General features: G+C 44.2%; 1 protein-coding gene across 1 annotated transcript in view; it reads right to left on the minus strand.

Annotated features, from left to right (window-relative positions):
* kcnq3 (potassium voltage-gated channel, KQT-like subfamily, member 3) overlaps window positions 1–14,692 on the minus strand; it is a 105,557-nt gene that overhangs the window by 67,159 nt on the left and 23,706 nt on the right. The gene's annotated exons all lie outside the window — the stretch shown is intronic.

Below are 14,692 nucleotides of genomic sequence, written 5' to 3' on the forward strand. Positions count from 1 at the left end.
AAGCTAACACGTATTAAACCAACTCAAACTATAAATTAAAAATGACATTTCAGGCCTACAGATGAGCTAAATTTGACTATTGCTCACTTTGTACAGAAAGGTAAATTATCGCACAGCATCGCAGGGTCACATCCTATTTCCCAGCATCACTGCATGCTTCTGTCTGTGCCTCTGGCATTTTCCATTTCCCATCAGCTCCAACCAGCTTCACTTCACTCAATCCAAGGAAAACGTTATGAACTCAATCTACCTCACCTCTGTGAAGCATGTTCTAATTTCCCCTGACTTCCATCAAAGCCCTCTTCATCTGAGACGTAAGTCAGGATTATTGATCACTCTCAGACGGACATGATGAGATACTAAAAGTGTCTGAAAGTATTAATAGCAAACAAACAGTCCCATAAAAATCTACCAAGCATGTGAGAACAAACAGGCTTCCTCTCATCTGAGGCGCAAACGATATTGACCTCTGTCAGACAAACACGCGGCGAGATATCGAGCCAACACGATGGATAACCATCAGCTGACTGTCTCTTATGGACAGGTTAAAAAAGGTTTCTTAAAATGATCATGATCAGAAAAATGTAAGTTTTGAAGCCTTGAGTTGAGCATCCTGGTCTTCTGAGCTCTTTGAATTCAGATGTCCCGAGTATGAGTGGACTGAGAATCCGAGGATACGCTAGCGGTCCCAAAATCCCGGGCCACGGACCGGTCGTTTGGTACCGGGCTGCGAGAGTTGACGCTCGGGTTTGAAATTTATGGTTTTCAGGGTTTTTAATCGTTTCCCAGGTGTCATGAGTAAATCTTTTTTTTTTGTACCGGTACTGGTTTTATTTGTTGTATTTATCCACGACACCTGAAAGGCCGGTCTGTGAAAATATTGTCGGACATAAACTGGTCTGTGGCGAAAAAAGGTTGTGGACGCCTTCTTAAAGCCCACCCTACAGTTCATCACTAACATCCACCAAGTTTTTTTGTTTTAATGAAGATGTTAACTGGTGGATGTCTAGAAGTGCACTCTCCAGGGAATAGCTTGTGATAAATATTAATCAATATCAGTAAATTCACACCCAACAAAGAACAATATAGAGAATAGCTTCTTATTGATTAGGACTCTGATAAGTTTCGTCAGTCTCATAAAAAAAGATGCAACCTGAAAGGAAATGGCATCTATGAAGCTCAGCTGAGGGCAAGTACACCCTCTGCTGTGACCTTCAAGTGACACAGCAACACAATTGTATCCACTCGTCCGGAAAGGTCATGCAAAAGGTCACAGGATAATTTATCCTTGAAGGTCAAGGATGTCTTGATGGGCCAGATCGAGAGATCGAGAGATGCTTACTTCTTTCACAGACTCATTATTTTCATCTTTCGCTCACATCTCCTCCTCCGCCTCTCGGTGCCCTCTGGCCTTTATTCCACAGCTCTTGCATCTTTGTTGAAGTACCCTCAGACTCAGCGCTGCTCCTCTTGGCTCATGCTCCAAACCTCCTCACCAACAATTCTGGCCTTCCTGAAACCTTTGACCTTTCCTTCCCCCGCAGAGTCCAAACCCACCTGCCTGGATGCTTTGTTTCTCTGGCCTCCATGAAATCACTTTATTACACTGTTGTTCATCCGCTTCATTTTTAGCCTTCTTTGGACATACACCAAAATGAATTCTGCTGCATTTCTGCAGGGTTTAAAGTCATCCCCTGCAAAACAAGGAACTCTTAAAAATAAAAGCCTGACTCATCAGTATTGAGATGATGATCTGACCTCACGGCCGTCATTAAAAGCTCATCAGAATCCAACCTGGAGCCATGTTTAACTAAAAGAGCACATTTGTGAAGCTACATCGGCATTATGGAGCTCTGGACAGACACTTTCTCTGCTCTCACTGATGTAATTAACCAAGGTCGCTCGCCACCCACTAATTACTCAACTTGGCTTCTGTCGCAGTGCAGGGATTCACTGGAAGGTTTTCTCGGGAAAAGAACGACTTTAACTCCTGCCACCGGCCTGCGGAGGTCATCGAGGGAAAGTTTCAAAGTTCACGGTGACATCGAGAGTTCAAGAGTTCACAGAGAGGCAACACAAGCCCGATCAGTAAAGAGGAGATTTACAGCTGGGTACTCATACCTGTGTTTTACCCACAGAAGCTACGGGAATTCAGGAAGTACATTTTTTCTCTCTCCATGGTTTGAAGAAGAAGATTAAGCAAATTACTACTTTTTACTTTTTCGCAACCGTACAACAAACTGCTCCACTACAAGGAAGGTGGAGATAACAGAGAAGATAAGTATTTGACTAATTGCAGCTGTTTAGTGCTGGAAGCAACACCCCTATAATTCCTGTAATTATAAAGAGTACTCTCCTAGAGCAGAGACCTCTTGGAGAGTAAAACAGATTCCTGGTCCCTGAAGGTTCCCGCAGTACCACGTCTTCATGATGGAGGTAAGGTAGTGTGGCTCAGGGCTGGGCTTGATGTCCTCCGTACCTTGTGTTTCATGTAAATCTACAATATATCTCATTTTATCTCCTGTGCACAGTACATTTCCTATATTTCTCAGTTCTGTACTCAGCTCATCCTTATATCTGAAGAGTGGTTTGTGTGGTCGACTACTCCCGATTAGTTATTATTATTATTCCCTGATCCACACAAACTTGTCCCAAACTGGGCCGGCCCTTACGTGCTGTGGGTGTTATTATTTCATTTTTATTGACATGTAAACATCAGAAACTGCAGAAAAGATAAAACATGAACACAGATGCGTGACTTAATCAGGCCCCATCTCATCTTAAAGACCTTATAGTACCTTATTATCCTGGTTACTTGTGGTTCCTGGAGTATTTAAAAGTAGAATGGGAGGCAGAGCCTTCAGCTTTCAGTCCCCAGTTTGGATTCAGGAGACAGACACTATCACTATTTTTAAGGTTTGGCTCAAAACTTTCCTTTTTGATAAAGCATATAGTTGGGGCTGGATCAGGTGACCCTGAATCTTTCTTAGTTACGCTGCATGCACTCAGCGTTTCTTCTTAACTTACTCTTTTTCACTCATGTGTTCATACACCACTCGTTATTTTAGAATGAGTAGTTATTAATCTCTGACTCCTTTTGTTCTGCCTCTCCTTCCCTTCACCCCCAGCCAGTGAAAACAGATGGCCCCGCCTCCCGGAGCCTGGCTCTGCCGGAGGTTTCCTCCTGTTAAAAGGGAGTTTTTCCTTCCCACTGTCGTCAGGTGCTTGCTCGTAGGAGGTCATGTGATTGTTGGAGCATCTAATACTGTAGTGTCTTTATATGACAATATAAAGTGCCTTGAGGTGGCTGCTGTTGTGAATTAGTGCTACATAAATGGAACTGAACTGAATTAAAGTGACAGCACGGTGATTTAAAAGCTTCAACTTTGGCGTTTTGGTCGCTGCCATGTTGGAATTATTGAAGAAGTTATCAGTTAATGTTAATGATTCTCTTCAAATCTCTCTGTGATCTCTCTTCATTTGTGAAAGACCATGAGTGTAACTTACAATGAAAGTGGATGTATATGGTAATGATCTTAACATAGAACATACTGGACAGAGGATAAAAATAACGTAAAACACAACAAGAGGTCCTGATCTGTGACTCAGCGAATGGCTAAAGTCGCCTATTTTGGGATACCTGTCAATCATTGCAGCCATGATGCTAACTTTGTTTTTAATGGATACTGCTAGACTCAAACAACAACAACAAAAAAAACATGTCCAGCTCTTATGAACCCCACCACAGAGACAGAAGAGTCTATTTCAGACTCTGAACACATTTATTTCTGCTGTAAAGCTTTACTTTGAAACCCTGAGCTTTATTTTGCAAGTCTGAAGTGCGGTCACCTGCAGCAACGTTTTCCACTGAGGGAGAGGTTTGGGTGGGTTTTCCTCTCAGGTCAGAGGGCGGTGTCTCCTCTGCAGCCTGTTTGTGCCTCGTGTGTGAATAAAAATAAATGTGAGAACAATCTTTGACTGAAGCTCACCTGCCGTTGTTTTCAGAGGTGACGGTTACTAAACTGCTCTCAGGGATCAAATCGATGCTCTACAATCCTCCAGCTGAGAATCTGCTGCTGCACACACACTCCACATTTTTAGTGTTTTTGGATGGGGTTGCCTAGCAACTGAGACTCCTTGTTGTACACAGCTGTGTCATCATGCTGTAGATACATGCACACAGACACACACACTCCCTAATCTGAACAAGCACACCCACCAACAATCTAAATATAGACCGCCATTGAAGGAGTCAGCATACTCGTGCTGTCTCGGGAGAGGCGGAGGGTTACAGCTCCGTGTTTTATGTGCGAACACCTCGCCGCTCCTCCATCAGCAGCATGTATGTGCATCCTGCGACGGCTTTAATCACCGCCGCTGCAGAAAACTGCAAAAAACCTTCCAGCTCAGAAACGAAGCATCACTGATCGCACCACCAAGGATGGAGGACCCCCCGCCTGCCCATCCGCTGGGGTTACCTTGGCAACGAGTCACGTGGTTATGCCTGGTAACCGGTGCAACTGGTCCAGATGCCAGTGGGGGGTTTAAAGTGGAGGGAGGGAGCAGCAGAGCGAGGGTAAGCAGGAGGAGGCATTATCTGAGGTTCTCAGGTAGAAGATAAGACGCCTCCTTCAGTGAGTGCACACGTGGACAGAAACCAGCTGCTGTCAAAGGATTAGATGCTTCCCAATCCCACTGTTATCTTGTAAAAGAGTCCATTTATTGTTTGGTCTTGAAATTGATGAATTATGACCAAAGTAATGCTTTATAATCACCTAGAAAAGCAACGTCCTTTTTTAAGAAAACTCGCAGCACGATGAGCGTCTGCTGATCTCCACGCAGATTAAGCTCGAGTTTCAACAGGTAACAAAGGCAGAGATGAGCGGTCGGACTCGATTTGTAGGAGAGCTGTCCCACAGTACATCAGTCCCACAGTACACTAACTGGCTGCTATTCTGCAGGAACTGTACAGCGACCCCCCCCCTCACACATTAATGTTAGTTTTCACCATCAGTAATAAATCAGAGGATTAATACAACGACACACTTGTAAAAATTGATATCCTGAAACTGATCATTAGATATTAGCACATAGCTAAAGACGAACACAAACTTCAATCTAATTCAGCTTTATTTATACAGCAAATCACAACAACAGTCACCTCAAGCTTTATAGTGTAAGGTAGACCCTACAATAATACATACAGAGAAAAACCCAACAATCACATGACCTCCTGTGAGCAAGCACTTTGGCGACAGTGGGAAGGAAAAACTCCCTTTTAACAGGAAGAAACCTCCAACAGAACCAGGCTCAGGGAGGGGCGGGGCCTTCTGCCGAACTTCCACGTGTGCAGAAGAAGTGGCTGGCTGTGATGGTTGAACGTGATGCTACCAGGAGGCTGCTGCTACAAATTCTCAGCGGCTTCACGCCTCAAAAAGAAATGGAAGCTGCTGTAAAGTGGCTATGGTGTGGGGGTGTCATGGACCACAAGTCACGTCCCAGCTACGCATTCATACAGCACTAACACACTTCATCCACCTCACACCCGTGACCAGGTCCTCACAGGCATGTCTGTGGACTGTGGGAGGAGTCTGGAGAACCAGTGGGACTCTAACATTTATCTGTGACATCACCAAGATGGTGATCGCTGCGAAGTGTCCAGCGCTCTAAACGCAACTTTCAAGTCAAGTCATCTTTATTTATATAGCACATTATAAAGACATCAATTGTCGGCCAAAGTGCTGAACATGAAAACATTATAGAAACATTGTAAGACATCCATATAGGTTTGTAAAAAGTATGTGTACATGCAAACATGCAACTACATATATAAAAATGTACACATTCACACACAAGCACACATACGTGAACATAAAATACATGTATACGTGTATACACATGCAAACATCATCCAGTGAGATAAAAGACCAGAATAGTTCAAACAGAATAAACTTTCACGCCGTTATGAGCACTTACAGGCACTCACACTGTAAATGTGCCTGTTTCCTTTTTGAGGGCACTAAAACTAAACGACGCACATCTTGAACCTGTCTGAAAATCGTCTTCTCATGTGAATCTGTGAGAGGAGACGTAAACTCTCTGCTAAAGCTGGCAGAGCTGGTCTGCAGTGTAAAACAGAGCAGCAGCGTTTGCTCTCGAAAACAGCTTCAATCACAGGAACAGAGAAAGAGTAAACTGCAGAGGACTGGAGGAAAATGATAAGAAGACAAAAGGCGACAGCAGATAGGACCGCTGCTGCTGCTGCTGCTGCTGGTGCTGAGGTGCTGGTGCTGAGGTGGGGGTTTGGGGATGATGGTGGAAAACAAACAGAGGGGGGTGAGAGGCAGAAATGAAAGGCTGAGGAGACAGAAAAGGAACAGAGAGGCAGACAAACTGACAGCTGATGGCAGGAAGTGAGCGAGCGGCGGCGGAGGCTGATAAAAGACCGACAGCATACCAACACCCGCCTTCCTCCACCTCATGACCTACGACCCTGGGTTTCACTCTCATACACTTAACACGCCCAGTTTAACTCCACTAACCAATGAGAGGCAGCCACGTGATTACTTCACTTTTAAGTGTTTCTCATTTTTCTTACACATTTGTTGTTAAGCTCAGTGTAGCTCCGCCCCTTCCCCCACAAATATGTCACATTTAATGGAAGCCCATCCTGCTCATCCGCACGCTGCTGGAGACGACCGTTTACTATCAAGTCTCTTTTCTCTTTAAATAAAAACAGTTTATCAAACTATTTCTCATATTAAAATATACATGCCCTTGTTTTTAAATCAGTTCCCTTAGCAACAGGAGACGGCCATGCCACAGAGCGAAGGCGACGTCCAGAATGAGAACATAATCACCAACGGCAGAAATGTGCTAAACTAAAGACTAAACAAAAACCAGGTCCAGTGCTACATGTGACCCTCAGGTGGGTGGAGCTCCGTGACATCACACAGAGCCATGAGAAGAAGAAGAAGAAAAAAAACACCATCTGAAACAGTGTTTCGAAAGAGTTTTTCTGTTTTTACTTTTATAAGATTTTTAAGTGCATTTCTATTTTATGATTGTTAAACTATTGCAGATCGGTGCATTAGTCAAAGGCAGTTTAACATGAATAACACAATAAACACAGTCGGCATATTTTCACTCGCTGTGCTGAAGACTTTGGTCGTGCTTGAGGACATTTGTAGAAAACAAACAAAACTGCAGTTATTGTTATTATTAAGTAACTTAATGCCAGAGGGACACACTAGTTACACAGTGGAGTTTAATTCAGCTTAATCTAAATATTAATAATATATTAATATGTTTTACTACACATGAAATTTATGATTTAAGAAAATAAATCTGTCACCGTTTAATAAAATCATAGTGACAGTTTAATAAAATACAAAAACATTATTTTGATATTTTCGAACTTCTACCTATAACCAGGCAGAGCTCAGCTATCGCTGTCGGTCACATGACCCTGACCTTTCTCCGGACACCTTGTGAAACTTGAAAAATGGTATAAAACGTGCAGGACGTGTGTTTGGCTACAGAAGCTTCACAGGAAATCAGAGTGCCTGGAGGCAGTCAGGGTAAGTCTCTTTAATTAAAAAAATCCATTTATACTGAGTTTAAAGAGGATTTCAGGCTGATGGACAGACCAACGGCTGCGTGTGATGGACACTGAGCATCTGACTGAAAGAGGTGAGCTCCTGTGATCAATTATTCAAAAGTCTGTGCCGGCTGGAAAATGTCAGCAGGCTCCGCACATGCTCAGATCTCACACGCACGCGCACGCACACGCACACGCACACACACAGTAGGGCTATCAGCCTGAATGACAGCACTTTTCCAGCAGGAATCACTATACTAATCAATATTAAAGCAACACACGTGAACATTACAGCTCTCTAATATTTCACAGCATTCACAGAAAGGAAAACATCCGAGAGTGTAGCAGTCACCTGATGCTTGATTCTTCTTTCACCTTAAGCCGTTCAACTGAGCATTTAATCACAAACAGCATCCACATTTTAATCTGAACCAAACACAAATATCAGCTTCCCCAAAGATCAATCCCTAAAATCATAGTTTCACATGTGATTAGTTAAGGCACCTGATTTACTATGAGTGGGCAACTGCACCTCTTTGCTCTGATTCTGTGTAAACTGGACTATGGTGCAGCTGCTTGTTGTTAGCCCTCTTTTTATAACTTTAAACTGTTAGAAAGAAGTGGAACATCAGTGAGATAAACCTTGTGCAGGACTAAACAGGCCTTTCTGTTTTCATAGGAGGGTAACAGCAGCTGGCTGCTGCTAATCAAATGCATCTGATTAACTGATGCTCAGCAGGTTGGAGCACTTCTATGAAAGCAGAGGTTTTATCAGGAGCTTCCAGGTGTGTTAACACAATGTCACACTATTCCCAGGAGTGGATGTCCCAGAATCCCCCCCAAGTCAGACCATGTAAAGTTCAAGACAGCACAGTATAAATCACAGTGGTGCAAATTTCCAGCGTCAAATGGTGCAATGATAAAAACTGCAAGCATCAAGGAGCTACATCTCAGTTAAAGACAAAGACTGAAGGAGAACGAGACGTTTGTTTCCAGGAGAAGTTCTCTCCTCTCCACAAACAACATGCAGCCGCACAGCTGTAGAAAAGCAGGGCTAAACAAACCGTCTCCTTCTGGAAGAATGAACTTTGGACAGAGAAGAGCAAAGTGATCAAATAAAAACTTCAGTGAACTTTAGGAAGAGTGGGCCAACAGTCCTCCACAACGATGACAGAGACTGAATTACTTCAACTTCTTTCTTCTAAAAGTGGTGTCAGAACTGCATCAGGCATGCATATGAAGTTCATACATTACTAATGCGAGACATACTTAATGCTCTTTGCACTGCCTGGGCTCAGATGACACAGCACAGCTGATCAGATGTTAGTCCAGCTGTGTGAACCACATCTGTCTGAGTCCTTTAGCCTTAAACTCAGATGTGTATTTATGTAAAAATCAGGATTATCAGATTACTGCTGCACTTCTGACTGTGTGAGCTTCAAGCTTGTCAATTAACCAATCAGAGGTCGTTATGTAGAAGCCAGCTGTTCGCAGCTCCACCTTTACTGCAAATCATTGATGTTTCTCACTTTTTAACCAGAATAAAGACGTTTGTTTAACGGAGGCTGAGGCTGAAACTGCATCACTGCTGATCTGGGGCGTGGTTCTGATGAAATGCTCTGTGCCATCTGCTCCGTGCAGATTCCATTATGCGAGTAAGAAGAAGGCATCTGCACGCCACAGAGCCCCAATGTTTTCCAGATCTAATTATCCCTCGTGTTATTCCTTAAAGGCTACGGAGCAGGAGGAGGCATCAGCTCGTGTCGTCCCGAGCTCCTCATCCATCATCTCCAAGACGGCGGCGAACACCAGCGCACATCATGAGGAGGAGGAATGCTATTAATTTAGAGGGAAGGTTGTGTTGTGTCAGGTCTGTTTATTTCAAGAGGTGAGAAAGGTTTCGACACTGATGGATTCTCACATGCTGGAAATAAAATTTCATGTCGTAAAATCATTTTTCTTTGTTCTGACGTTCTAACTTCTTGAGGCGAAGCAAAGGTGTTCTGATTACTAAGATAAACTTTAACCCAACCAGAGCTGAAAGGATAATAAAAGAGTCACTGATGGAGCCACTTTTTAAAGGAGAAGAGCTTAAAAACTGGAAATAAATCACCCCCACGCACGAAGACTGAAAAACTGCTCACAGTTATCCTCAGGTTTTTTTAAAGACACCCAACAAGTGAAATAAGAAGTTAAAAGCAGAACACATGAGACTAAGGAGACCATCACTACATTACATTCCTATTGTGCTGATTATATTTACTTAGCGAGGGAGTTCAGAAGGTCAGAGTCTAATAAAATTTGCCCTTCAAATGCAGCTCAGCATCAGGAGTGTCCCCCACATCCAGTTAGTTGGGCTCTGGTCTTAATTCAGACATGTAGAGCTCAGTGGGCGAGTAATAACTCAGCATTACATTGTTTTTAAATCCATCTCGTGAAGTCAGCAGTCCCTCTGATCCCTCTGCCATCCCGCTGTGTCCTTTCTCGCCCTTTTCCAGAGATTTTGCTTCAGTGCATGTTAAATATTACCGGACGTGTCCTCCCCGCGTCCGCTGATCCTCTTATGATCCTCATTTTAATGCAAAGATGACACCTCCTGCATCTCAGGCCACCCCGAGTCTCACCGATCACCTTCTCAGAGACACCCGAGCTTCTTAAACTCGCTGCTCATCATCAGGAGCAGCAGAAGTAAGAGATTCCAAGAACAGGTCAAATGACAGGCGTCACACAAGATTCGTAAGAGATGATATATTTACAGTGATAATACCGGCACACATGCAAAAGCAGGAATGAGAGTGTGAACTTGAATAATCTCTGCTGCAAACTCTGATGAGTCTTGAATGCTAATTAGCTCAGTGCATCAACTATTTGGGGGGGAAAAAAAGACGTGGTCAGCACTTTTGGCTCGATTTAAGCTTTAATATCTTCTTAATGAAAAGACTGTTTTGAAAATTGCTACCAAGACGCGCTTTTAAAGGAAGTGAAATGGGGTATTAGCGGCGAGAGCACCTGAGGAGAAGCTTCATCTCCCTTTTTAAACAAATCACAGCTTTCAGGCAGACTGGAGACACTTTTGGAGAACTCTGCTGTTTGGATGTGCAGGATCTGTGTGTTTGTAGTTACTGTGAAGCTTGCAGAGGATAAGCTCTGATATCAGTTTCAAAGACATGCGCGAGATGTCCTTTAACGCCAGTGTCCTGGTGCACAGACTGCAGCGCTATTCACAAACCCCACAAATCACAAGAACCTGCAGGAAAATCCATCCGTCTTCTCCTTATCCAGGTTTGGGTGTCGGGGGCAGCGGCTGTGACATCACTTCAGGTGATGGAGGGGGCGGTGTCACTGGAGCTTAATCTACCTGTGTCCAACAGAGCTGGGACGTCACCTGGGACATCATGGCAGAGACGCCAGCTTTGACGAAACATCAGCGTTTGGCGTTTAGAAACCCTCCAGCTCAGCCAATCACACGAGGTTTAACCACCAACAGGAAACGAGGAGCGTTTTAGAGAGAGTGATGTCTCAGGAAAGAACCTCAGAGCATCTGGAAACAATGCTCCATTATGACCCGGAGTGAGGAGGGGTGGATGGAGTTACAAAGGGTGGAAGCAGTGGCTGATGGTGCAAAATAAAGCATCAATAAATGATGAGAGCGTAGCTCAGGCTGGAGCCGAGTGCTCGGTCAGCTGCACAGGAGGTCTGAGAGCTGATGCTTTATCCACTCCTGTCCTAAAACCCCACAAACCGAGGAATCAAATTCCAAAAACACAAACACATCACCAGGTCCTTCACAATAAATGTCCGGACTTCCTGTGAAAATATTCCAGTGTATAATCACAAACCTGGGGTCTTAAAAATGTGAGTTAATGAGATTTACACCAGTTCAGACTGTGTGAACTATTATCAAATATATGATATTAATGAATTGATTATGAATCTCCTTAACAAGCCTGAATCCTCTGTTAGCCTTAGGCTTCACCCTCCGGGGTCGGTCCTGTCGGGAGAAGCAGCTGTGTAACGTCCTCTGTCAGGTTAAACCATGCTGTGAGGATTAGCTCAGTTATACCTGCAGCTCACTGTGAGTTTGTCTAACCTCAGACAGACTGACCTCATCAGCACCGTCAGTCCAACCCAGACGTGGACCAAGGATGGGTGCTATCTGGGAAGTCTGTGTGCATTTGTAGCGTAAAATAAATGTCATATCTCTAATATAACTAAAGAGGCATTTGTTGCTGACATTGACAGTGAGGCTGACGCTGGCTTCTGAACGTGCAGCTCTGTAGTCGCTGCTTTTAAAGATTTACTAACCAAGATGTGAAACATTACTGGATATGAAAGCAGAACTGAAGACAAACTGATGATGACTTTTAGTTTCATTTGAAACGTTCTGCTTATAACGACGGTGGTTGGAAAGCAGCGCTGGGAGCTGATGTAACATCCGTTTATGTTTTTAGCAGATATGGCCCTCAGAGAAAAATCCCCTGAAGCTAACCGGCTAACTAGCGATTGTTTCACCCACTTTAACCCCTGAATAAAACTGACAGCCGTCTTTCTGCACACACACAAAGACAGGATTTTTTTCTCATGACAGCCACTTGTGAGGTTTCTCTTTGCTGATAAAGGAGGAGCGGTCAACGTTTCAGGCTCAAGTTTATGTAAGGACAAGAAAGACATTGTGGACAAAACAAGACACCCCCCATAATCTTTAGTGACAATATTGTAGTTAGTTAAATGGTCTGATTGTTCAAATCTGTATTTTCTTTGATTGTGGTAAAATAATGTGTGCCCCAGTCTCCAAAAATGACATAGTGCAGGAAGCGTAGTTATTCCTCTGTTACACCACAAGAGGGAGTATCCCCTAAAATGAGCAGCTCTAGCGGGAGTAAAGAAGCCAGCCACTACCCATAAGGCAGTGCGCCTATAAGCGTTATGTGAGACTGCAAAAGTGTGTAACGCTGTGCTATGTCCATGTATATATTTGCAGATGCAGTAAAGGCGAACTCACAAAGCCACACTGGTTTAATTTTAATTCAAGTGTGCAACATTTAGAAAAACGCAACTGAAGCTAACCGTAGCAGGCAGATTTATCGTGTAGACACTTAAACAGGTTTGTGAAGGGGGCGTTTAATAAAAACACCTCCAAACTGGCCACGGCAAAGCTCTTAAACATGTTGGTGGCTGCTGCATTAGACACCGAGCTCTGCTGATTACTCCAACATGAAACTCCAAAGTGTTGATTTGTTTCCTTTCGTTTGGGGCTTAAAAACAGGAACGAAAATGAAATGTGTGCAGCATTGAAACGAGACACACTGGGTGATTCAGGCGGAGGAGGCAGGTGCGCTTCTACATAAAAACGTCTTAATGCGGCATTAAAGTTAAGAAATGGCTCCAATCAGCCTCATGCACCACAAACTCTGGGGAAAGAAGAGGCAATCATTTTCGCCTGGAGGTCTGCAGAGGAAGCTTTCAAAGCAAGTCTGGGAGCGGCAGCCTGGCTAAACACCGTCTGGATCAAACCGCACGCTGTCACTTTCCAAAATGGATCAGACGGAGGGGGAGGGCGGTAAACGGCACAACAGCTCCAACACTGACAGGAAGCTCGAACGGGATTACTCATGTCATGGAGACACGAATCAGCCACACTGAGGAGACGTAGCTTACAGTCAGAGACAAAAACAATGACTGGGTGAAGATTTGGGTCGCGCATTCTCCAACCTTTACCTCCTCCTTTCACTTTGGAGACGTTTGATTACACATTTAATCACCAGCGACGTCTCCATCCGCGCGGCTCTGCTGGCTGACACTTTATAGATAAATGTATAAAGTTAAAGAAGAGCAGCTCATTACCCGTCCTGTAAAAATGAGGCCATGCTTACATGTAGATAAAGATAAATGGCTTAAAGTGTTGTTTGTATTTCTAAACTAGGGCTGTGGAGCAAGCTGAGGTGGTACAGGCATCTAGCTGGGATGGCTCCTGGGCAAATCCTACCAGGAGCAGGACATGAACCTGAACATGCTGGAGCAGTTGTATCTCTTGGCTGGCTTTGGGAACACCGTCTTCCCGGATGAGATGGAGCAGGGGGCCCGGAGAGGGAGGTTTGAGTTTCTCTGCTTAGACCGCTGGATGGATGGATGGGCGGGGTTTCTATAAAGTGTACTTTGTGTGTCCATCTGTTCCCAACAACTTAGTAACCAAATCAGTTGTCAATCAGAGACAGGGATTTGCCATCTTAATTTGTAGCAGGTGCTCTGATCGAGGCTCAGCTGTGGAAACAATCTGTGCTTCCAGTTTCCTGAACTGCAACCATTTTGCAGCCGAGAGATAACAACACAGCTTCAACCACGTTTGCCGGAGAGAGCCGGATTTCAAAGAGTCCCCCCCAACAATAGAGACCTGCTCCCCCCCAGGACGAGGTTAGTAGCAGCTAAACTTTCAAAATAAGAGTGAAGGATTTTTGCACCAGTGAGTGCATAAAAATGCTAAAATTGGTGGCTGCATCGCATCCCTCCCATCTGTCAGCCCAGAATTAGACCTGTAACCACTACAAACCACCACACACACACACACACACACACACACACACACACACACAGGTGAACTGAGGTGCCGTCAGTCATCAGGACAATCAGGACAGAGGGTGGTGAAAGCGGGGTTAGCATGGAGCCCGTCGTGGCTCTCTGATTGGCTCTTAAACCAACCTGCAGAGTAATGACACCAAATCGTGAGTCAGAAACAGAAAAGACTCAGGAGTGCGCTCAGTGCGATGATCTAATCCAGAGTTACGGTGCACTGAGTTTAATGAGCTAATAAGTTAGAGTTTTACTGCCATAACACATCCAGCGGCCCGCTCTGTGGCACTTTTAGAGGCTTTAGAGTCTCGGATCATCTCCCTGTGCTGCAGCGTGAAGCCAGGAAACATTAACTTTATTTATATAGAACTGATTTTCACATCTCAACACTGACCCCAACATTTCAGCAACATTGGAGGTGGCCAAGGAGGCAGAAAATATTAACTGGGTCTTTATTCCAGTGAAGGGAAATCCTGATGGCAGCCATGTACCTGCAGCAGTAACACTCAGAGTTGAAACCTAACA

Source organism: Rhamphochromis sp. 'chilingali', assembly GCF_963969265.1.
Source record: "Rhamphochromis sp. 'chilingali' genome assembly, chromosome: 16".
Classification (NCBI taxonomy): Eukaryota; Metazoa; Chordata; class Actinopteri; order Cichliformes; family Cichlidae; genus Rhamphochromis; species Rhamphochromis sp. 'chilingali'.